We start from the raw sequence: 24,064 nt of genomic DNA, 5'->3' as shown, positions 1-24,064 counted from the left end.
AACACTAGCCGGCTACAGCCCATTTTCTGGCAAAGGTGTATTTTTCATGAATAGGAATATGATTTGAGAAGGCTGGCATAATGATCTCTTCGCCATGTGGGCAATCCCTGACAAATTAGGTGGCCAGTCTTTTTCAGCCAGAAGGATGTCATAACCTTGGATAGTTTTTCCCAAAAGATTGCTTTTATTTTTCTAGTTATGTCCCCCTCTATCGGGAGTGATACTTCATATAACTTATGGGGTACACTAACCCTGGTATCGGCAGTTTCAACTTGAATGTATTCATTCAGGTCCACTGTCTCCAGATGATCCTGCGCTGTCCAGCATTGTCTGGGCCCACTCCCTGTTCTTAAGTTGTGTCCTCAAGATCCTTGGCATGTCTGATTTTTAGACTTACTACCTTCTTTTTGGTGAATTGGGTTTTCATATTTTTTGGAACGTGTTGATCGTCTTTGGACTTCACATGTTCTTGCTTTTGTTCTGATCGTCCTCTTCTTTCCGATTTCTGTGAGGGAGTCTGAAAGGTACGAGAGGAACATGTATGAGTATCTTGATATCTATCAGGTTTTCTCAAATTATCGCTGTTTCTGAAGTTATACCTTTTTTCAGAGGGCTCCTTTTGAGGAGACCTTCCTCTTGATTGAGAACGCTTTTCATTAGGAAGTGTCTGTCTAGTATATTCCCACTTCTTTTTAGGAGTAGTGAGAATGTTTTTAACAAACACTTTTTCAGGATTTTCTGTTAGTTCCGGCTTTACTGGTTTCCCACCCAAACTATCTCTACCTAGTTCCTCATAGTATTTTTCTATTATTCTGGCCAGTTCACACGGTTGCTCAGTTACATCAAGTTCTTTTAGTTTTTGGCGGATTGCCACAGATGCTGCTTCACCTTTAATATTCGCTAATATTATAGCTGAGACCTGTTTGAAATCCTTCAGTAACTTCATACCGAGATTTAAAGCAGGCTCTGCCCCGTATTCATTTTGAATCTGTTTCAGGACGTCTGGTATTACTGCCATGGACGGAACACCATGTGTTTTTGTGTAGATTGCAGCAAAGACTGTACTCCAAGTGTCACAGTCCTCCAGGTGTGGTGCGATCCCCATTGGTAAACAGATTGTTAGAATACTGTGTTTCTCATGAGGTGTACTATCAGGAAATACTGCCTCGATTTGAGTCTTTTTTTGAGCTAACCAGAATGGAATTTGTTCCCTTGTTGTTGGTAATTTACCAATTACCTATTGTATGGTCTGTGGTATTATTTTGTTTGTGTTCCCCTGATGAGGCATGTGCTGTGGAATTTGTATAGCAGGTTGGACTGTTAGAGTCCACATGACATATTGTACCAATTGTCTATGAATTTTAATTAATTGCTTTAGCTGAGCTAATAATTCTACATCTGTCATTCGTTCAATGTCAGGATGTGGTGTATAGCTGGCTAGTACCGGCCATGTTAGTCCTGGTCTACCTAGTGGACTGAGCCTGGTAATGTGATTTTGATGTTGTAGGGCGCCTTTAAACCAGAGCTGATGTTCTTGGTAAGTTAGTGGGATTTCAATGTCCTCAAAAGGAACGCATTCCGCTGGATGTTCCTTTATCTTATAGAAGTGGAAGACATGTGTTCTTGGATTTGCTTCAGGGAAAATAATCCATGAATAGAATACCTCTGTCTGCCAATATTCGTGTGCCTCTATGACAAAAATCACCCTACCACCTCTCGTGATAGGCCATTTTCTATAAGATTTGTAGCTATTGTTTTCCGTACATTTTCCGGGATGATTATAGCATCCGCATCGTCTTGTTGGAAACCTGTAACGTCTAAACCCGGTTGGGCTGTATTTACTGCAGCTCCACTAGTTGCGTCGTTGTCGTTATTTGACATTTTGTTGAAAGTCTTGCAGAGCAAGTTTCAAGGAAACAAAGATAAGGTACACAATATTTTTGGAACACTGTATCCTTCAACGTTGAATCAAACCAAAAACTACTACATTGGATTTTTCGTCCTACTCAGTTATGGCGGATATTTTATCCTTTAACCCATTCCAGGCATCTACTGCAGTATTTTACGGGAAAAAGGGGTCTCTGTGAAAAGCACGACTGAGTTACTCTAGTATCAAGCGTTAAATTAGTGCCTTACAAAACATTGGGCAGCATGTAATGTAGTTCCTATATTCCCAATAGGCATTGGAATAATATATCGTATAGATGTGACATAGGACTTATGTCTACTAGGTCTCCATCGAATATATTGAACTTAATTGTGAGCGCCAGCTAGCTCAGAGGTCCCTAGAAACGTTCTCGAATAAACAAGAAGGGATTAGTTTCTGACAACCGCATAAACATGACAACTTTCTTTCCCCAAGATAAAACTAAATCTTTAGAGTCGTGCAAACAATAGATAGATATTTTACTCAGTCATTCGTGCATGCTTCGTTTCACCAGAGGTGCAGAGAAATAGAGAGACTGGCGTTTTCAATAAAAGTATTTATTGAACAGTCTTCTTTCTCATGCAGAAGAAATTAACTGCTACAATCGTAGGAGTGGCTGTAAAGTATAATGCGTACAGCAAGAAGAGTATTATAAAATAATTCTGTAAAAGCATGGTATGGTTTCTAAGCCATAAAATACATACATAAATAAATAAAGACTAAAAGTACTCAACTGGTAATTCTAAAATACGCCTACCCCGATGTACCTAACGTAAGTCTAGTACAAGGTAAGAAGTAAGTGTGGTGTAGCATAAGTTTAATATTCTTTTGCCAAGAATCTATCCAAGATTTCTCTTAGGGTCTAATCAGCTCCGTACCTTGGTTTAGAATGAAGGAAGTCTGGTATCACTCTGTCTCAGGACTCAATTTCCCAACACCCCGCAAGGGGAGCTTGGAAACACTGGAGCAGGATTTCTCTGCAAGAGAAAAGACAGCGTCTCTCTCAGTGCATCTGCTGGAGGGTTGGCTTCCTTCGGCACTTGCTGTAGAGAGATGCGTCGGGCAAGTAGATAGTTGAACTGCTCCAAACCACCGTGTGTTTGCTTGGGCAAGTGTGGGCATATTTATACCTTAAGGGTGCTGAGTTTGACGTAAAGGTGGACATAATACCGTTATCAAAGAGTCTCAGTTCTTTGAAAACTCCATGAGTTCTTGGACAAATCAATATTCAAGCAAGGGAAAGTCCCTAACTGCTGAAGCTGAGTTTTCCAAGAAATCGTTGTGGATTTTCGGAACTAGTGGAAGTATCCATACCGTATTTGGACTGCCTGGGCTATGTCTAAATATGGTTATGATTTCTATGCCTATATAAGGGCAAGGTGATTCATACTTATATAAGGGCATGAATCGGGAAAATTACACTAGGGTCCTAAAATGCTATACAACAGGGGGCGATGGGCACTTGCTCAGATGGAAATCAGAGGCAAGAAATACATGTTCTGCTCAGTATATGGATCCAATATAGATGATCCCACTGTTTTTAAAGTACTTAATATGGAAATGCTAAATTGGGAGGGGAGAGGTTGGACATAGGGGATTTTAATTGTGTTATGGACCATAACGAAACAGGGGGCTACACTTAGAATACGAGGGACAAGTGCGGCAATATTAGAAATGGCACCGCTCCATTCTTTAAGAGAAGCATGGAGGCAACTCTATCCAGAAACCCCGGGCTACGCGTATTATTAGGCTCCTCATAAATCGCATTCAAGAATCAATATGGCTTGGGTTTCTGATAGTGTTTTGATATGGAAATATGTCCTTGGGTCCCCTCAGACAATAACCCTATTATATTATCTTTTCAGGCTATAGATGGGGGTAAAGTAGCTAGATCATTTTCTTTCCCTAGATACTTGTATACGGATAGTGAATACTTGGCTTATATTACTCAATAGCTTCAGGTATTTTTCAAGTAGGATATCGGGTCGGCATCCCTGATGATAGTTTGGGATACAATGATAGCTTTTGTTAGAGGGGTTAACCAACAATACATATGACAGCAGAACAAAAAATGGAAAGGGGAACTTGCGGTACGGGTCCAAACCTTACAGGATACAGAAAAACAACATGTTGAGGCTGTACGAGATCGGAGGGCTCGAGACCAGTTGCTTCTTTCTTTGATAGATGCAAGAATAGCGGTGAAGAAAGTTTTCAGGGAACAAATTGTGGCTAAGTATAATAAATATCGCACAACACAATATGAATATGGAGAGCAAATTAGTAGGATCCTGGCCTGTAAGGTGGCAGATGAGAAGGCCAAAACCAAGATCAATGCCATAAAAGGAACAAATGGAACTTTGCATACTCACTCTTCAGCTATATTAGAAAAAATTTCATTATAATATCAGAAATTTTTTCACATACTTTTGTGCCTGATAAGGAAGATATGTTACAGTATCTGAAAGATAGTAAGATTCCAGCCCTGAACGATGTAGATGATGTACTAGATAGCAATGTCTTGACCATGGAGATTGATATAGCAATATCTGAATTGTTCTCCAGGAAAGCTGCGGGGGAGAACTCCATACCCATATAATTTTTATAAAGTTCTAAAAAGGGTCCTGCTTATTCCATTCAGCATGGTTATACATCACATAGGCGCTAGCGGGAGGATACCAGAGTCATGGAATATGACACTGATAGTTTTTATTTTTAAAAAGGATAAACCACCAGCTGAGTGCCACTCATAATGGCCGATTTCACTTATAAACGTGGATGCCAAGATCTTTGCAAAGATTCTGGAAAACCGTCTGGCTCCATTAATGCCTGGGTTAGTGTCAAGCAACCAACAAGGCTTTATTTATGGTCGAGATACTACTGCCCATGTCAACACAGCAGTGGGGGCTTTCTAATCTGACTGAGAAGATGTCGGTAGACCTCGACATGATACTTTTAGACGCTGAGAAAGCTTTCCACAGAGTGGGGTGGGATTTCTTATGGGCCACACTGACAACTTTTGGTCTAGGAGGGCAGTTCAGGCACTGGGTCCAAGCTTTATAATATAAGCCTCAAACTAAAATATCCTACTTAGGGGTACATTTATCACCATTCCAAAATGTATGTGGGACCAGGCAGGGCTGCCCTCTTCCCCCACTGCTATTCGCTTTGTGTATAGAGCCATTTATTTGTATTTTACAATCTAGTACACAAATAAATACATTGGAAACTGAGACAATTAAGCTAAAGATTATTGCATATGCCGACGACATTGTGATCTTTGCAACTAATCTAGCTAGGGCAGTAATATCCATAGAGGAAGAAGCAATTAATTTTGGTGCTATCTCAGGATACAAACTAAATGCGAATAAAACACCAGTGCTTATTGCCTTTAAACCAGAATCTCAAATTATGGGCGTCTGCACTACAGCTATTTATTTGGGTGTGATGATCTTGGCTAAGATTGACCGGATCTTTACTTTAAATTATGAACCATTATTGAAGGAAACTGCTAGGCAGCTTTAAAAAATGACATACACTCCCTAAAGGAGTTATAGGGAGATGCAATCTAATTAAAATGAAAATACTTCCTGAGTTTTTATATCTATTCTGATCAATCCCCCAACGGGTTCCCAATGTATTTTTTTTTTAAACTTGAGGAGATATTTAGTAGTTTTATCTGGGGATACAAGAAGGCCAGACGAGCAATAGATTTGCTTAAAGCTCCTTATAATCAAGGGGGACTAGACTTCCCTGACTTTAACATTTGTTTTTGGGCTGCTTTTTCAGGGTGTTTTCATAGTCTTTTAGGTCTTGATCAAAAGGCCTCTCTTTATCATTTGACTTTGAGAAGGGATAGCTATCTGTGTCTATATCAAACTAATGACCCAAATTATTTTGAGAGGGTTAGGTTTACGACAGTCCGGGACAGTATATATGTATCGCGTGCCATGTCTGCCGGATGCAAATTATCACTGTATCTTGGACCAAATATGGAATCACATGTCTTGGAGATCTATATGAGGAAAGTGGACTAGCGACATTTGAAAATGTACGACTCTATTTTAAGCTTCCAGCCCACTTCTATTTTAAATATCTACAGATCAGGGATTATTTAGTAAAAAACTTGGCTCTGACTGCAAAAAATCACTCCGAGATATGGGACTGCCTATATGGCAGTAAAACAATGTTTTTAATTAGTGATATGTACAAATATTGTTATAACTATAGACAGGATGATAGTGAAAAACTGGTGACGCGGAGGAAGTTCTGGGGGTATGTGTAACACCTGGTGTGATTAAACAAGCTCTTGGAACTATTATCGATTCAGTGCATTCAGTTAGCCTGAAGCTTCAACAATTTCGCACTTTATGTATGCTGTACTATACACCTGAAAGATTTGCTAAATGGTCTCCAGGGTATCTTAGGGCGTACAAGACCAAATGTCCTAAATGCAACTTATATGCAGTTAACATGTTACATATGTTTGTAACTTGTCCAGAACTGAGTGTTTTTTGGCAAGTGCTTCATTTAAGATTGGGGTTAGACTCTCCCTTTACAACTTTGGAAATAATGATGGGTTATAAGGGAGACAATCCAGAACTCACTCGACTTCTTTCAATTCTGTTAGTTGCAGCTCGACTGGCAATCACTCGGGCTTGGGTCTCCACAGTACAACCATCCGTAGGTGATTGGTGGTATGTTATTTGGGAAACGTTTGGCATGGAAACAGCTCTAGCTAAAGGTAGGGGAGTTCGTTCTCTAGTAAAATTGGAGGCAACATGGGGACAATGGTTACTCGAAGTTTCATAATAAGACGAGTAGCAGAGAAGGGGGTATTTCCCTGCCGTTTTCCTTTTTTCTTCAGTGTTTTTTCTCTTTTTCCTCTTACAATATGTTTAAATATTATGTGATGGTTCTCTTTTTTGTAATTTTTTCAATTGCTAGAATATATTTCTCTTGTCTAATTTATTGTATGATATTTGGCCTTTTGATGACAATAAATAGATTTATAAAAAATAAAAAAGGGAACCCAAGGAAGACCGGGACCAACTTGCTCAGCTGTCCACCCAAGATGCATCGCCGTTTGGTCTGACTTTGCGTCTGCTCCCACTATGTTCTTCTCTGCAGCCACAAATCCTAATCAGTGGTCCTACGCCAAAGGTGTATCACAACTCCTGGAACTGTCTTTGGCTACAGGCTCCTACCTGAGTCTGAACATAGAAATTTTCAGAGCGGCTTTAAACCAAGGCACCCCGACGACAACGCACCCTCCTCATACACCGTCTACAGCCTTGCCCCGCTAAACTTTACATTCTCCGAACATTTTCTCAAAATTTCTTTTAAGTCTTAAGCTAAGCGCTGACCAGGCCAAATGCATTTTTTCAACTTTGACACAGTTGTATGCGACAAGATATTCTCAACTAGTGCTTTAATATTTTATATGCTAGTTTTTACTAAAATCTTTACAAATTCATAACTCCAGTTCTACTATTTGGATTTTAGTCATTTGGTGTCAAATAATTTATTAAATTGTACTCGATTTTTTAAAATTGGTGTGGTACATAGATTTTTCTTGTATTGTGTTTTTACTTTATCAATCAATCAATCAGGGTTTTGTAGAGCACGACTACTCACCCGTAAGAGTTTCAATGCTCTGCGGGGGGTCTGCTGTTCACTCAAAGAGCCAGGTCTTGCGATCCTTCCTGAATTGAGGCAGAGATGATAATTAATTGCCTGAGATGGAGACAAAAGGAGTTCTAGGCCCTTGAAGCAAGGAAGGAGAAGGATCTTTCTCTAGTGGTGGTCCTGTGGATCCGTGGGATGGTGGTCAGGGCTTGATGGATGGAGCGGAGATGTCTGGAGGGGGTGTGGAAAGATAGGTGGTTGTTGAGGTATGCAGGTCTGGGGTTGTGGAGGGCTTTGCATGCATGCTTGAAGAGCTTGTAGGTGATCCTTTTGTCGGACTGGAGCCAGTTGAGTTCTCTCATGTGGTCAGGTGATGTGGCTGCAGTGAGGGATGTTCAGCATGATTCTGTCAGAGGCGTTTTTCATGTTTAGCAAATTCTTTTGGAGAATTTTCATGGTGCTGGAGTAGTGTGTGGTGCCGTAGGTGAATCTGCTGCTGACAAGTACATGGGAGACTGTTTTCATTGTCTCTGTGAGGATCTACTTGAAGATCCAGAGCAGGCAGAGCGTGTGGCAGCAGGAGGACAAGAAGGCATTGATCTGGCAGTTCATTGAGAGAGAGGAGTGCAGAATGATGCAGAGATTTTGTGTATGGTCCATGGCTGTGTGGGGGTTCAACTTCTGAGCACTAGGGACCATCAGGAGAAATCCCAGGCAGAGTGGTTGGGGCACAGGATGATAACTTCTGTTTTGTCTGATTTGAGATTGTGGCAGATTTTCTTCATCCAGGTGGCTACTGCCTTCATTGAGGACTTCATTCCAGAAATGGACTTTATTACTGATTGTGTGCTGCATAACTACTTTACAGATTGCCTTTAAGGTAAGCCTGGCTGCTTTTTATGCCAAACAACCCAGTGGTAAGCAAATGTTATTTTACTGACTTTTTGTGGCTCACCCTTGCAAAGGATTGTTGCTGTTGCATGACCAAGATTCACATCCCAGTCAAACAACAACCCAATTTCTCACACCACTGCATTAGCATTATGTAAAAATGGATTGCGTAGAAGGTCAGATGGAGTTCTAAAGGAAATATCAATCAAACATACATTTATTTTTATTATGAGGTTTACCATAAAAAGAATACTAAATTTCAGTAATATAGACAAGCGCAACATACAAACAATCTTGCATTTTACAGTGTCTAACTGCATTTAAAATCATCAAAATGTCCATTAGTTACTTCATCCAATTTTAACTGCACCACACAAGAATCAGCTCAGAACATAACAAAAAAGTAAAGGAGCTTGTAATTGTAGTAAAGAAAGAAAAGTTAATAAGGGGTTTTGTGATAACAGCAAAGATCATAAAGTACATAGGGGGTTCTGTCACACGGATTAGGGATTTCAGAAAACTCCCAACCCTTAGGAAAAGAAAGTATATGACTCTACATGCACAACATAATTCTTAAATTCGCTGAAATTAAGAAGACACCCAGCATGAATGAGGTTCTACCAGAAACGCTGGTCTTAGAAGTTAGTAAAATCATAAAGTGGGTCTGTTAATCAACATAAATTCACTGGATAAATTCTTTCAAAGTCTTATTTACACAAAGCTTTCTTTTTTGCATTGCCTCAAGGATTGAAAACAATTCAGACTTTTTCCACGTAATATAGACAATATATAAACAATCCTTGATAATCTCATCATTGAAAAATGTAGACGCAATGGACCACAGTGCAATCGAAAGTTTACAGGTGACCTCAAAACTATTCTTGGGATGCCCAAGGCCTAACTCCTAACTCCCTGCAACACGCAAGTAAGCTGATCTTTAAGATAAGGCAAAAGGAAGCCTTCAACTCCTATTTTCTTCTATCTGTATTGTGGACACATCAGTGAAACCCATATTCCTGCACCTTATGTTAGGGCAAGGACACACATTTCCTTTAGATTGTCAACATATGTATTAGGAGTTTTCACCTCATTGTGGTAGTGAAGTCAAAGGCTGCCATTATAGATTAGATACATGTAAACCTCCTTCCTTTCAACAAATGAGAACTCCTTTTTTATTTTCAAATACAAAGCCTAAGTATGAAAAGACTTGCACTATTACCAAGTGTGTGTTCTTTATGTTATAGATATTAACTTTAAATGATTTATTACTCTAGAAAGGACACATTTTATAAAAAAAATGCATGCCTAAACCGGGTCATCCATAAGCATGACCTAGGAATCAATTGAGTTCTTTAGGGTGTTTGGGGTTCAAGTCATATAACCCATACCATCTTCATACAGAAATACCAGAATATCATTTTCTACCAATATTTAGTGTTTCCTCATCCCTTGGTTTTAACAACTCTTTAATGATGTTTGTGTAAAGTGGAAATGATAAAGAAGCGAGGACACCACCATCACATACCCCCATGTCCATGGCCAGTCTATCAGTGCACTTAATCCTGAGTCATATCTCAGTTTAGCACTTAAGTTAAAAGCATGTGTTTTAAGAATTATATTTTGACATGGTCATGGATTAGCCGTAATTTAATTTAAGCCTATCGACACACCCACATGCAATACTTTGATACATGAATACCAAATGTAGGGCCTGAATGCAGGTATGTTTTTCTGAACACAAGCTTTCTCCAATTCATCCCATGCCCTCATTCTCTTGGTGGGTCTATGTTCCCGATCACCTGGGCAGACACATTACTACAGGATCTATCTCCTTCTTGATATTGAATGACATCAGAACATAGTTTACCATTTGCACAAGTTGGTACTTTGATTTTACAATTGTAAGCACACTTGAAACAGACAAGTGCTATGAGCCTTTGGAAATTATCCACTGCTAAATGTAAGCATAGAAATGTAAATGATGACATTTACACCACCATTTCCCATGCATTGTTGTTCCATCTTAAACGCGATACTTTATCTCCTATTCTCTCTTTGCTGGGGATAGAAACAGTGACTTTACATACAGAATCCTGGTGATCACTAAAAGATTGTGATCACCAGAAATGTTAATAATAGCTCTAACTTAAAACTCTCTGCAAATGCTGTCTCATGAGAGAAAAATGTAATCAATAAAACTATTGCAAGAAGAATAAACAAAAAAGGGCCTTGCAGGAAGAGGAAAAGTTTTATCAGCCAACAATTTTCACCATAAAAGGAGATTGCTTAATGTGCCTCTTTTTGGGTCAGTTCTATGATAAAGAGCTGTAGAAACAGAATACAATCTACCTTGGTGGTGTTTAGTGAAAAGACTGCAAAATTGCAATTGCCTGATTTTACATAGAAATCCCTGACAAACCTTGTAGTGGAATGGGACACACATTGAAAGGATGTCCTGTGCTCTTTCACATAGTGGGGGCATGTCATGTAACTAAAAGTCAAAAAGCCATTTAAATGATAATTAATTGTGGCCCAAATATCCTACAGGAACATTAAACTGAAATGCTCGATATAGTCAGGCCTTTGAGATGTACAGTTTTAGAATATAAACTAGCAATTTTTAAATCAATGATTTTCCACCATTTATTTTCTGCATAAATCATCAAATAATCTAGAAGTGAGGACACCACAGGGGGACAACGACAACTGTGAGGATAGAGAATAAATAGACAGTGACTATAGTTAATCTAGTGTTTCTAACAAAGATAATCTATTAGAAAGAAGACACACATGAAAAGAGTGAACATTTCTCAATGATTCTTTGAGGTGTTCATCTAACTTAAAATTTCTTCCCCCAATGGTCTGTAGAAGAAACTGAGAGGTGTTGGTTGAATAAATGAGCAACAGCTGGGCTGCAAATTAATCTGCTTTGTGAAAAATTGGAGGATTAGTTGAAGGGGATGAGAAGCCACTTCAAAAAATTAACACAATACTTGACAAGGTGAGTCACAAAAGTAACTGAATAAACATGTACTCCACACCCTGTTAACTGTGGCACAAAGCAGGCAGGCTTAACTTTAGATGTAATGTGCAAAGTATTTCCGCAGTAGCCAACAGGTAATACATTTAAAACACAACACAAGAAAAATCCCAAACCAAATAATAATAACATGACACCAAACAAAAAAATCAAATAAATAGAACCAGAGATATGATTTGGTAAAGTATGAACTAAATATAGTGCCAAAATGCACAAAATGTCAACCACAGGCATCTAGTCATGCTTTACAGAGTCAAAGTAAAAATTTAAGTCTGACCTCAATGAATCCCCAGTCAGAAACAATGTCGAATTTCATCCCAGTAGAATGTTTACCTTCTGGCTTAGAAACGTTTATGGAGAAAAAGTGGTCTCCGATAAGTCGTAGGCAGGGCAATCTACATGCTGCACCGAAGCTGGGTTCAATGATTGTGGGCTGCTGAAGAGCAGGATTTTAGTGCGGTCGTTGACGAAAGTAAGAAAACTCTGAGCGGGCAAAGTCAGTGCCCATAAAGGCCTCAAAGTCGATGTCAATAAGATGCTGTTCAGTGTCCCTGTAAAACCCTCTATGTTTGGACTTGGAAATATTTCTGACAGTTGGATGTCCTTCAGTGGGGCAAACACCTACATTTACCATACCTTTGCAATACATAATGGGTTTTGGTATTGACATATTACCTAGTTAAGCACTGCATAAATGTTGTGTGGTTTTCCCCTAAAACTAGCCTCATTAATTATGCATTAGGATTCTCAAAATCACGGCAGGATTACCATCTTCGGCATAATGTCTATGTATAAGGGTCATCCCTTCCGTCATCCTCGGCCGACATGACACAGCAAGGTAGAATCCCTTGAGGGTACCTTTTGGGTATATATACACCATATCTTTGCAGGGCAGGCAGAGGAGAAAGACTTCTATGCTGACACACTGACGCAAGACTCTGAGGTCCCTGCATGCAGACACTCCAGGATACAGTGGTCTGACATCCCTTGCAGGGTGTTTATCTCGAGACCAAGACAGGGTCCCACAGCCTCTCACTTCGGGTAATGAGGTTTCCTCATCCTAGGGGGATTCTTATCTCTACACCTACATACATGCTGGGTACACTTCGGTACATGTAGTTATATCTAGTTAGCGTTGCATCGTAGGAGTACTCATTATTACTGTCATGTATTTATTATATGCTTGCATACATTAATTGTTTTAACACTATGGTAGAAATCTACCAACCATTTACTCTGTTGGTGCTTATGATCATTTTTAGCTGTATCTGTTTTATGGTTATTTCAGCACATTTTTTTATCACTAGAATAATGCTGGCTTGATGAGTACTTATTGAAAAACGTCCCCACCGTTTATTTTGTGTATCTCTCTGAGAGAAAGTGAGCACAAGTGACTGAGCAAAAAGTACTGTACTCTTTCCATGATCCCTGATGGGACAGAGTTGTCATGTTTGATAGTTGTCAGGAACTATTTTCTCCTTGGTAAGAGGAATTTACAGTGGCCTGTGAGCTAGCTGGTATACAGACGAACATAACTGGTGGGGGTGTCTGGGATCAATCACACAGTTTATGTTGTCTAAACGTGCAGATCCTAGATTTATAGGAACTACACAACATGGCACCCAATGTTGGTTTTGTTCTTATTTAACAGGCAAATCTGAGCAGTTCAGTTGTGCTTTTCTGAGAGACCCCTACTCACATCTACCCCTGTCAGGAGTGGGAAGGGAAAAATCCCCCACAGCTGAGTAGGCATATCCTATGTATTGGCCGTGAGTTAATTTCAAGCTTGAAGGATAGATAATTCACTATTGTGCATAAACCTTATCTCAGTTTACTTGAAACTCTTTCAACAATGACTGAAGAAGACGACACTGCAGCGATATTACGTATGAATGCAGCGAGGGAGTAAGAACAGGAAGGAGTGATAAACATTTCAGAAAATGTTACACCTGCCCATACTTTAAAAGTAGCAGACTGCGGAGTCACAGCTAGAGGTGGGACAGTCACTTTTGTGACTGAGGCACACAAGTCATACAGGACAGAGGTATTCTATTCACGGGTCAAATTCCCACCAGCAGATGCCTATTCCTAGGACGACCCCGCGCCGCACGGCCACCAGCTGCTGCGTGTGCCCCTGCCCTCCCCTGCTCTCAGCCTCGCTGAGCCCGCATACCCGCTTCTGCTTCTTGCGATTGTGATTTGTTTTACTGGATTTCATTGTATTTGTTTTGCCTCCCTGTGTTTGCTCAGGCCCCCCCCTGGGCTGTAACCCATCGCGCCCACCCGCCCCGCTCCCCGCCTCACACTTCCCACCACTGGGAGTGTAGCCACGCCCCCTTCCTCCCTGCTCCCGCCTCCCAGCTGCTCCGCCCTCCCTGCACTTGGCCATGAATGGCGACCGTGCAGCACAGGTGAGTGTGACCTATTCCTAGGACACCCCCGCGCCGCACGGCCACCAGCTTCTGCGTGTGCCCCTGCCCTCCGCTGCTCTCAGCCTCGCTGAGCCCACATCCCCGCCTCTGCTTTCTTGCGATTGTGATTTGTTTTACTGTATTTCATTGTATTTCTGCTTCTTGAGATTGTGATTTGTTTTACTGGATTTCATTGTATTTGTTTTGCCTCCCTGTGTTTGCTCAGGCCCCCCCGGGCTGTAACCCCTCGCGCCCACCCGCCCCGCTCCCCGCCTCACACTTCCCGCTGCCAGGAGTGTAGCCACGCCCCCTTCCTCCCCGCTCCCGCCTCCCAGCTGCTCCGCCCTCCCTGCACTTGGCCATAAATGGCGACCGTGTGGCACAGGTGAGTGTGACCTATTCCTAAGACACCCCCGCGCCGCACGGCCACCAGCTGCTGCGTGTGCCCCTGCCCTCCGCTGCTCTCAGCCTCACTGAGCCCGCATCCCCGCATCTGCTTTCTTGCGATTGTGATTTGTTTTACTGTATTTCATTGTATTTCTGCTTCTTGCGATTGTTATTTGTTTTACTGGATTTCATTGTATTTGTTTTGCCTCCCTGTGTTTGCTCAGGCCCCCCCCTGGGCTGTAACCCCTCGCGCCCACCCGCCCCTCTCCCCGCCTCACACTTCCCGCCGCCGGGAGTGTAGCCACGCCCCTTCCTCCCCGCTCCCGCCTCCCAGCTGCTCCGCCCTCCCTGCACTTCGCCATAAATGGCGAACGCGCAGCGGGCGCGCCGATTGAGCGCCGATTGAGCGCCGAAGGTGCGCCAAAGGTAAGGCAGTCTGCGCCCTCCGTGCCTGGACCGCACCCAGTGCCAGGACCCCTGGCCCCCGCAGACCCCAGCCCACCCGCCGGACGTACGACGCCGCCACCCTCAACGCACTCAACATCGGCCGATTCCCGGGCTGCTACCGAGCCACCCCGAGACGCACCCACGGACCCTTCTGCTGCAACTCCTGCAAGTTCACGTGCATCCGGACCTGCACTACACCAGCACCGACCAAGACCAAGACGATCAACAGCAGCAGCCACCTAAAATGCATCCTGCTCAACACCCGCTCCGTCCACAGGCACGCCATCGAAATCTGGAACCTGCTCGACACCACAGCCCCAGAAGTCGCCTTCTTCACGGAAACCTGGATGAACGCCTCTTCAGCGCCCGACATCGCCATCGCCATCCCAGACGGCTACAAGATCATCCGAAGGGACCGCATCAACCACACCAGAGGAGGCATCGCCATCATCTACAGGAACACCATCCGCATCACGACCAACACCGAAGACACCCTCACACCCGCCGAGCACCTGCACTTCCAGGTCCACATCAACCCCAAGACCACCCTCAGAGGCACCCTCATCTACAGACCCCTGGGACCACGCACACAATTCAGCGAAGACATCGCCGACTTCATCAGCCCGCACGCCCTCTGCTCCGCTGACTACATCCTCCTCAGGGACCTCAACTTCCACCTGGAGAACAACAACGACCGCAACACCACCACCCTGCTGGACAACCTCGCAAACCTGGGACTCAAGCAGCTGGTCACCACCCCAACCCACTACGCCGGACAGACACTCGACCCCGTCTTCTCATCCAGCAAAGACATCGCCTTCAGCCACGTCACCGGACTCCACTGGAGGGACCACAGCTGCGTCCACTTCAGCTTCGGAAGGACCACGATCCACCACCACCAGCAACAGGTTGCACGCAGAAGCTGGAACAAGATCACAGCCGACCAGCTCGCAACCTCCCTGAGCATTAAACCTTCCCATCAGCACAACAAACCCAAGCCAGGCGGCCACCAACCTCACCAAGTGGATCAGTGACTGCGAAGACGACCTCGCCCCCCTGAGGACCCCACCTAGCAGACCCAGCAGCAAGAAAGCCCCTTGGTTTACTGACGAACTCAAGAGCTCCAAGAAGAACTGCAGAGCCCTCGAGAGAACCTGGAGCAGAGACCCAACTCCGGAAAACATGGCTGCCCTCAAGCTCGCCACCCGAAAGCACCACCAACTCATCCACGCCACCAAGAAAACCGCATTCAAGGAACGACTGGACAACAATGCACACAACAGCAAGGAACTCTTCAACATCGTCAAAGAGCTCTCCAACCCCAACGCCGGAAACAACGACATCACCCCTTCGCAAGACCTCTGCAACTCCCTCGCCTCCTACTTCCACAACAAGACCGCGGACATACACAACAGCTTCAGCATTCAACCGACGCACGCCACGACCGAACCTCCGCTCCCCACCACCACCCTCCGCTTCTGGACTTCGATCAGCTCTGAAGACACGGTCCGTACGATGAACTCCATCCACTCCGGATCTCCGAGCGACCCCTGCCCTCACCACGTCTTCGACAAGGCCGACGCTGTCATCGCACCCCACCTGCGGGACATCATCAACACCTCCTTCGACACCGCTACCTTCCCGGAGAGCTGGAAGCACGCCAAACTCAGCGCCCTTCTCAAGAAGCCATCAGCCGACCCCACCGACCTCAAGAACTACCGCCCCATCTCGCTGCTCCCGTTTCCTGCAAAAGTCATCGAGAAGACCGTCAACAAGCAGCTGGCCGCCTTCCTCGAGACGAACGGAGCCCTCGACCCCTCGCAATCTGGCTTCCGGGCCAACCACAGCACCGAGACCGCCCTGATCACAGCCACCGATGACATCCGAGCTCTGCTCGACAACGGAGAAACAGCGGCCCTCATCCTCTTAGACCTCTCCGCGGCCTTCGACACTGTCTGCCACCGTACCCTAGTACAGCGCCTCAGCAACGTCGGAGTCCAGGAGAAGGCACTGGAGTGGATCATCTCCTTCCTCACCGGAAGGACAACAGAGAGTCGGCCTCCCTCCGTTCAGATCTGAAGCCACCGAAGTCATCTGCGGCGTTCCTCAAGGCTCCTCGCTCAGTCCAACCCTCTTCAACATCTACATGAGCCCCCTCGCAGACATTGCACGCCAACACAACCTCAACATCATCTCCTATGCCGACGACACCCAGCTGATCCTCTCCCTCACCAACGACCCCGCCACCGCCAGAGCCAACCTACACGAAGAGATGAAAGAGGTAGTCGAATGGATGAAGAACAGCCGCCTGAAACTGAACTCGGACAAAACAGAAGTCCTCATCCTGGGATCCTCACCCTCCGCCTGGGACGACTCCTGGTGGCCCCCCGCCCTAGGCAGCGCACCCAAACCAACAGACCACGCATGCAACCTGGGCTTCATCCTGGACTCCTCCCTCTCCATGACCAGACAAGTCAACGCCGTCTCCTCATCGTGCTTCAACATCCTGCGCATGCTACGTAAGATCTTCCGGTGGATCCCCACCGAGACCAGGAAGACGGTCACCCAGGCCCTCGTCAACAGCCGTCTGGACTACGGCAACTCCCTCTATGCCGGAACCACCGCCAAACTCCAGAAGAGACTCCAGCGGATCCAGAACGCCTCAGCACGACTCATCCTGGACATCCCCCATCGCAGCCACATCTCCGGACACCTGAGAGACCTGCACTGGCTCCCGGTCAACAAGAGAATCACCTTCCGACTCCTCACCCACGCACACAAAGCCCTACACAACCAAGGCCCAGAATACCTCAACAGCCGCCTCAACTTCTACGCTCCCAAATGCCAGCTTCGATCGACCGGCCACGCCCTCGCCGCCGTCTCCCGCATCCGAAGAGCCACCACAGGGGGACGGTCCTTCTCCTACCTCACCGCCAAGACATGGAACTCACTCCCGACCCACCTCCGCCTGACCCAGGACCACCTCGCCTTCAGGAAGCAACTCAAGACCTGGCTGTTCGAGCAGTAGAGGACCCCCCTCCCCTAAGCGCGTTGAGACCCTCTGGGTGAGGAGTGCAATATATAAATGCTTTGATTGATTGATTGATTGACAAACACATTTCACTTCTATACTGAAGATAAAATACCAGAGGAATATTGTCCATATGAGGACATTGAAGTTCCGCTCACCTACCCAGAGCACATACACTGGTTTAAAGGTGCCCTCCCACACATAACAGAAAAAGTAAGACTCTGTGCACTCAACGGAGATGGAGCGACTTGGCCGGTCCTAGCGTCATACACACCGTATCCAGACATTGACACAATGCCCATAGCAGACTTAAGTCCACTACACAAAGAAGTAATAAAACTTTACAGAAATCTGACACTGTTTGTTATGACAATATTCACACTTCAGCCAGCAAGGGCTACATCAGCTGGACAAATTCAGTGGTCAACAACAAAAATAGCTCCACAAACACTAAACGCAGTTACGGGTAAAATGCCCACTAAGCGTGAGCAAATGCCATTCTGCATAGCTCTGAAAATAATACAGTTAGAGGGAGTGTTTCACACACAAGCCCTCAAGAAAAACATAGAATGCTAACAATATGCTTGCCAATTAGGATAGCTCCTCAGATAGAGGATTGTGCCCCTTGGGGTGCAGTTTTTGCTGCCATTTATACTAGAAGTCATGGTATCCCTTCAATAGCAGTAATACCAGAAGTATTGAGACAGAAACAGAATAAATATGGAGGAGCACCTGCTCTGAACATAGGGATGAAATTGTTGGTAAATTTTGCTCAGGTATCAAGAATTTTGTTAGCTAACATAAAAGGGAAGACAGCAGCGCTGACAATATGCCAACGACTGAGGGATATGACTCCTATACAATTACCTAAATTATCGAAGACACATATGTCGAATCAGTTAGAGATAATTTGGGAGCTAGAGCAACTAAACCTCAACTCATGGGTGGTTCTGAAAAGGATAACACCAAGCAGGCACCAAATTCTTCTAAGAAGAAATGGGACAATAAAAAATAAAAGAATAGAGATGATAGATCACAATCAAGGGGTGGGTCCCCTCAACAGGAGCCGTCCGAAAGGAGGTACAACCTTAAGAATCGTGATAACTTTAAGAATCCTGAAAAGTGTCAGGATACTGATAAACGTTCCTCTTGTTCCTTGTAGGGTTCATCAAAACACTCCAAGAGGGAAGGATGGTAAGAAAACAGACAAGAAGAACTAACAAAGTCCAGAGATACACATCGTACTTTGGACTATTATACCAATAAAGAAGATAAACAAAAATCAAAACCTCAATTTAAAAAGAATAAGGTAGCTGGCCTTTAAGTTAGATATGCCAAGCATACTGAGGACACAACTTCTGAACAGGGAATGGGCACTGGCGTTGCTAGATAGAGCAGCAGAAGTAACAATAGCTCATCAGAACCTGATGGAATTTCTGATGACAACGGCATTGAATGAACATATCACAGTGGAGACACCGGATCCTAGGGATAGTATCCCACACCCATTATATGAAATAACACTCCACATGGAGGGGGACAAACCAAAAAAAATCAAAGGTCTCTTTTGTGAGACCCTGACTTATGGCTATGATAAGTCAGGAGAAGTGTGGCTCACTGGTTAGAGGAGGCAGACCTGGAAGCAGAGGTCAGCCCGGGACCAGAGTTCAATTCCCGGCTCGGCGGAGTCTTGAGTCCTTAAAATGTCCATACACTCGACAATTCTCACTCCGGTGCCTACTCGATTCACGGGTTCACACTCTGCGACTATGGGCAATAGCTTGCTTAATCTCCTCAACGGCCCCTCGCGGCGGGATGCCTGGCTTTCACCTTGCGGATACCCTGCCGGGATTATCTCACAGGGGAATACCAGGACGGGTTCCCTAAGCAAGCACTTAGAGACCAGTTGGTGATTTGCACTATATAAATTCCTGTACATTTACATTTACATGATATTCTTTTGGCTGAAAAAGATTGGCCGCTTGAGATTGTTATGGAAGGGAGAAACAGTAATTTTACCATCTTGTTACGACCTCATTCTAGTATCACTTAAACATTCATATGCGCAGGAGTGGGCGGTCATACTTGCTCCAGCATTATATCGCAACCATGTTGGGTGGGATCCTGAGTCTCCACACCATGTAATCCCAGTAAAAGCTACTCCAACTCCACAGAGACTGTATCCAATAAAACAAGAAGCAAAAAAACAAGTCGGGGAGATCTTAGATCAACTTGAATACCAAGTTGTAATAGAGAATTGCACCGCTTTAATAAATAATCCTTTGTTTCCTGTACTGAAGCCTGACAATTCATATCATCTAGTTTTAGACTACAGACATCTGAACACATGCAGAAAGATATTTGCAGTACAGAATCAGCACAGTGCCGCACTAATGAATAACATTGTGCGGAAAAAAATACAAAACAACACTAGATATCTCAAATTGATTTTTTTCCCCAAAATATAGCACCTGATAGCAGACATTTGACAGCATTTTCTGCCCTATGCTCTCAGTGTCAATATTATAGACTACCCCATTGGTATAAGAATCGCCCCGGGTTGTTCTCAGCTAGGGTTACAGAGTTACTTCAAAATTTTGATGAGGAGGCATTGTCCTAGGTGGATGATATTTATCTGACTGATGATCATTTGACCAGTGTGAGCAACCTAATTTTGGAGTTCGCCTCTGAGGGCTACAAATTGAACTTTAAAAAAATCAAAAATAGCCCACCTGAATGGTGAGTTATCAAGTGAAGGGAAAAGCCTAGCATCTAACTTTTTAGAAAAAAGTGTATGCTGCTTAAACCTCCAAAGACTCTAAACAATTTAAAATCCATTTTAGGATTCCTACATTTTAGAAGAACATGCATTTGGATTACATAAAAAAGTTAAACCTTTCTACAATGTAATGAGACCTGATTTTTCAATAAGATATTGGACACAGAAACACATAGATATCCTATATTCCTTACAATCTGACATGATAGCTTCAACACACCTACACAAACGTATAAATACCACAAATCTGGTAATCCGTGTAATTGCGGTTCAATCAGGATACACTTACCTACACTTCAATGAAGGCACAACGATGCCTAGAGCATACAAATCACATTTTTCCACAAACGCTGAAATGTGCTTTGCATCTAAAGAAAAAATTCTAACAGCAGTACAGACTGCTGTAGTGAGAGAAAGAGCACTGGCTCAGGGGAAACAAATAATTGGCATTACTCCTGTACTGGCTTAGAGGCTATTACAGAAGCTAGCGTTGCAAACACAAAAGCACTACATCCACGATGGGCTATTCTCTGACTGCAACAGATGTAGACTTCAAATTTGATTCTAGATTAAAAACACAAGTACTTTTGCAGTACGAATAAGAATACCCTCTCCCGAATGAATTAATACATTTAGATCAGCATGAATACATTATTTACACTGACGGTTCTGCTCAGCCTGCCATAGGTAGTAAACCACAATACAGTGCAGCTTGTGTGATTGTAAAAGGATGTCTGCAGGAAGACAAGTTTCGTCCACTCAGAACGAGAACACAGTCTCTTGGAGACTGCATGGCACAGCTGGCAGAATTAAAATCTCTATTACTGGGACTAATAAATACGGATCGGTAATTTCCGCACTTATAGCGTGTGATTCATTTTACTGTGTCCAATCTTACAATGAATAACTTCACTATTGGGGTCAGAATTTGTTTAAAGACTTAAAAGGCTGCACAATAAAGCACAGATTGCTTGGGAACATGTGGCAGAAGTGAAAAAAGACTTGCCGATGGCTCACATGATTGATAAGCTAAGTCATCAATGTGATGGCGTTCACGTTGAAGGGAATTCATTGGCTGATGAAGCCACAAAGTGGGTAATATGAACTGCTGCCATAGCTGCAATTACTTGTTCTAGTACGAGAATAAATGGAGACATAATGGTAGCTCTCAATGCTTCATGCAAACACAGCAAAGCCTTGCCGAAAAGCTTTCCAGTCAAGTACCCCTACGTGTTAGATGCAAAAAATATTCTGTATGCTCAAATTCCAGGAGTGAGGGATAGAGTAATATCACAGATTGGGTTTAATACTAGCTGCAAACGAGGGTCTGGGCTCAGCACACACAGGTATTTCTGTGACAGTTTCACTACTGAAACAACATCATTGGTGGCCATGTCTTACCAAACAGACCAAGGGCTTTGTCCTTAAGTGCGACATCTGACAGCAGATGAAGGGTTCCACCGTAGAGCACCCAGCGCAAACACTGCTACTAATATCAGACAGACCTTTAGCTTGTGTCTATTTGGACCACTGCAGCCCCTTACAATCTGATGGTAGTAGTAGTAGTAGTAGTAATACTTTATTCGATATTTCCATATCATAAAAGTGCAAACATTCATTAAACATAAAATTGAATGTACAAAAAGTATCACATACATTTTCATCCTAAAACATTAAAAACACTCTTTACAATAAAAAGTAATTACAGAAGGCTAAAGTGCATTTTCAGTAAAAATCATCAATCTAAATGGTGTTAGCGTTTCTATTTTGTGATGTCTAGCAACCTAGTCCGTATGAACCAAGCGCTAGAGAGATACTTTGCAACCCCACAGACAATGAACATGGAAGATGTATCAGTTAAAAGGATACGTAATACAATCCTAAAATCTCTAACACCCATTTCTCTACACACAGGTTTTAACCACCTAGCTCGAGGTAACTTATAACCCCTACATGCAAACAAAAAGTGAGGTAGAGACTCGTTCTTACATGGACAGCCTAGACAAGCAGCATCGTAGTCCCTCACTCCTTTCCACCCCGCTATAAACTTTTTCAAGGGGAGTGTGCTTTATCTCGTTTTCAAAAAGAGTGATCTGTCTCTAGGAATTTGGATGTAGTCCAAAAGAGGCTCTAACTTCCTGGTTGGTTTATGTTCCAGAAATTGATTGGTTAATGATCCCCACTTTGTACTTTTAAGTTCCTCGGCCCCCACCCACTCCCAGTAATTTTTTCTGACAATTTGTTTGTGAAGTGGTGATTGAGAAACCCAAAATTCTGTCATTCCTAGATTGATCACCAGCTGTTTTAATTTATTGAGCCAATTTATTTTTTTGGAGACATTCAAATTAATCAATTCATCCAACACCAAAGCGTATTTAGCCAGTTCTGGTGTCCTTCTTAGGTGCACCCAGTACAGCAAGGGGCGGAGGCGTACTATGTCCCCAATTGATCTCTTACCCAAATCGATATAAAGGGGTTTTAGAGGGGTTGAATAGGGGAGTGATACTAGGTCTATCGCAAACTTGTTATCGGCACTTACAAAATCCATTGTATTCTCTCCTCCCCACAGTTCAGAGCCATAAACCGCCGCAGCTAGCGCCTTTCCCTCATAGACTGCGAGGGCCGGAGCTATTGGCCTGCTAATGGATAGGCGCTGGTTCCTCAAAATTACTCCAGAAACCCTTTTAAGATTCAGGAGCATTTTTGCTAAATGGGAATCCCATTTCATATTGTTACATAATCTGACTCCCAGATAGTCAAATTCATCAACCTCCTCCAAAGCGGCCCCATTTTGGGTAAGATGGGCTTTCCTAACCTTTTTAGAAACTAGCATCATCAACTTCGTTTTGGAGGTGTTGATGGTTAACCCTCGCTCATCACAGAACACACTAAATCGATCAAGCAGTTTCTGTAAACCTGATGGGGTTTTTGACATCAGGAGAGGGTCATCAGCAAAGAGGAGGGTAGGTGTTTTCTCCCCTACCAGGACTGGGGCATCCGCAGAGTCCTCCCTCAAATGGTCTACCACCCCATTAATAAAGTGGGAGAACAATGTTGGAGCCATAACACAGCCCTGCCGGACCCCTCTGCTGACTGGCACCCTCTCTGTAAGTTGACCTTGACTACCCAACTGGATTCTGGCATAGGTATCCTCATGAAGCCTAACAAGAAGCTGCAGGAGATAACACGGAAACCCCATGGCCAACAAAACCTTCCAGAGTTTAACACAGGGGATTACATCAAATGCTGTTTTTAAATCAATAAAGGCCAAATATAGGCTACCCTTTGCGATGGTCACAGATTTCCAGTATACTGCACAGAACCTGAAAACCTGGTCCATCGTGCCTACACTTTTCCTAAAGCCCGCCTGGAAATAGGTCAAAATGTTGTCCTCATAGAGCCATGTCTCAATTCTATTAACTATGACCCTGCCAACTACCTTCTGGATTGTATCAATTAAAATGATAGGTCTGTAGTTGGCAGGGTCCTGTCTGTCACCTTTTTTGTATATGGTTAGGACCTCAGC

Source organism: Lissotriton vulgaris, chromosome 6 (assembly GCF_964263255.1).
Source record: "Lissotriton vulgaris chromosome 6, aLisVul1.2, whole genome shotgun sequence".
NCBI lineage: Eukaryota > Metazoa > Chordata > Amphibia > Caudata > Salamandridae > Lissotriton > Lissotriton vulgaris.
The sequence above is the reverse complement of the archived record's forward strand: the minus strand, read 5'-3'. Positions refer to the sequence as shown.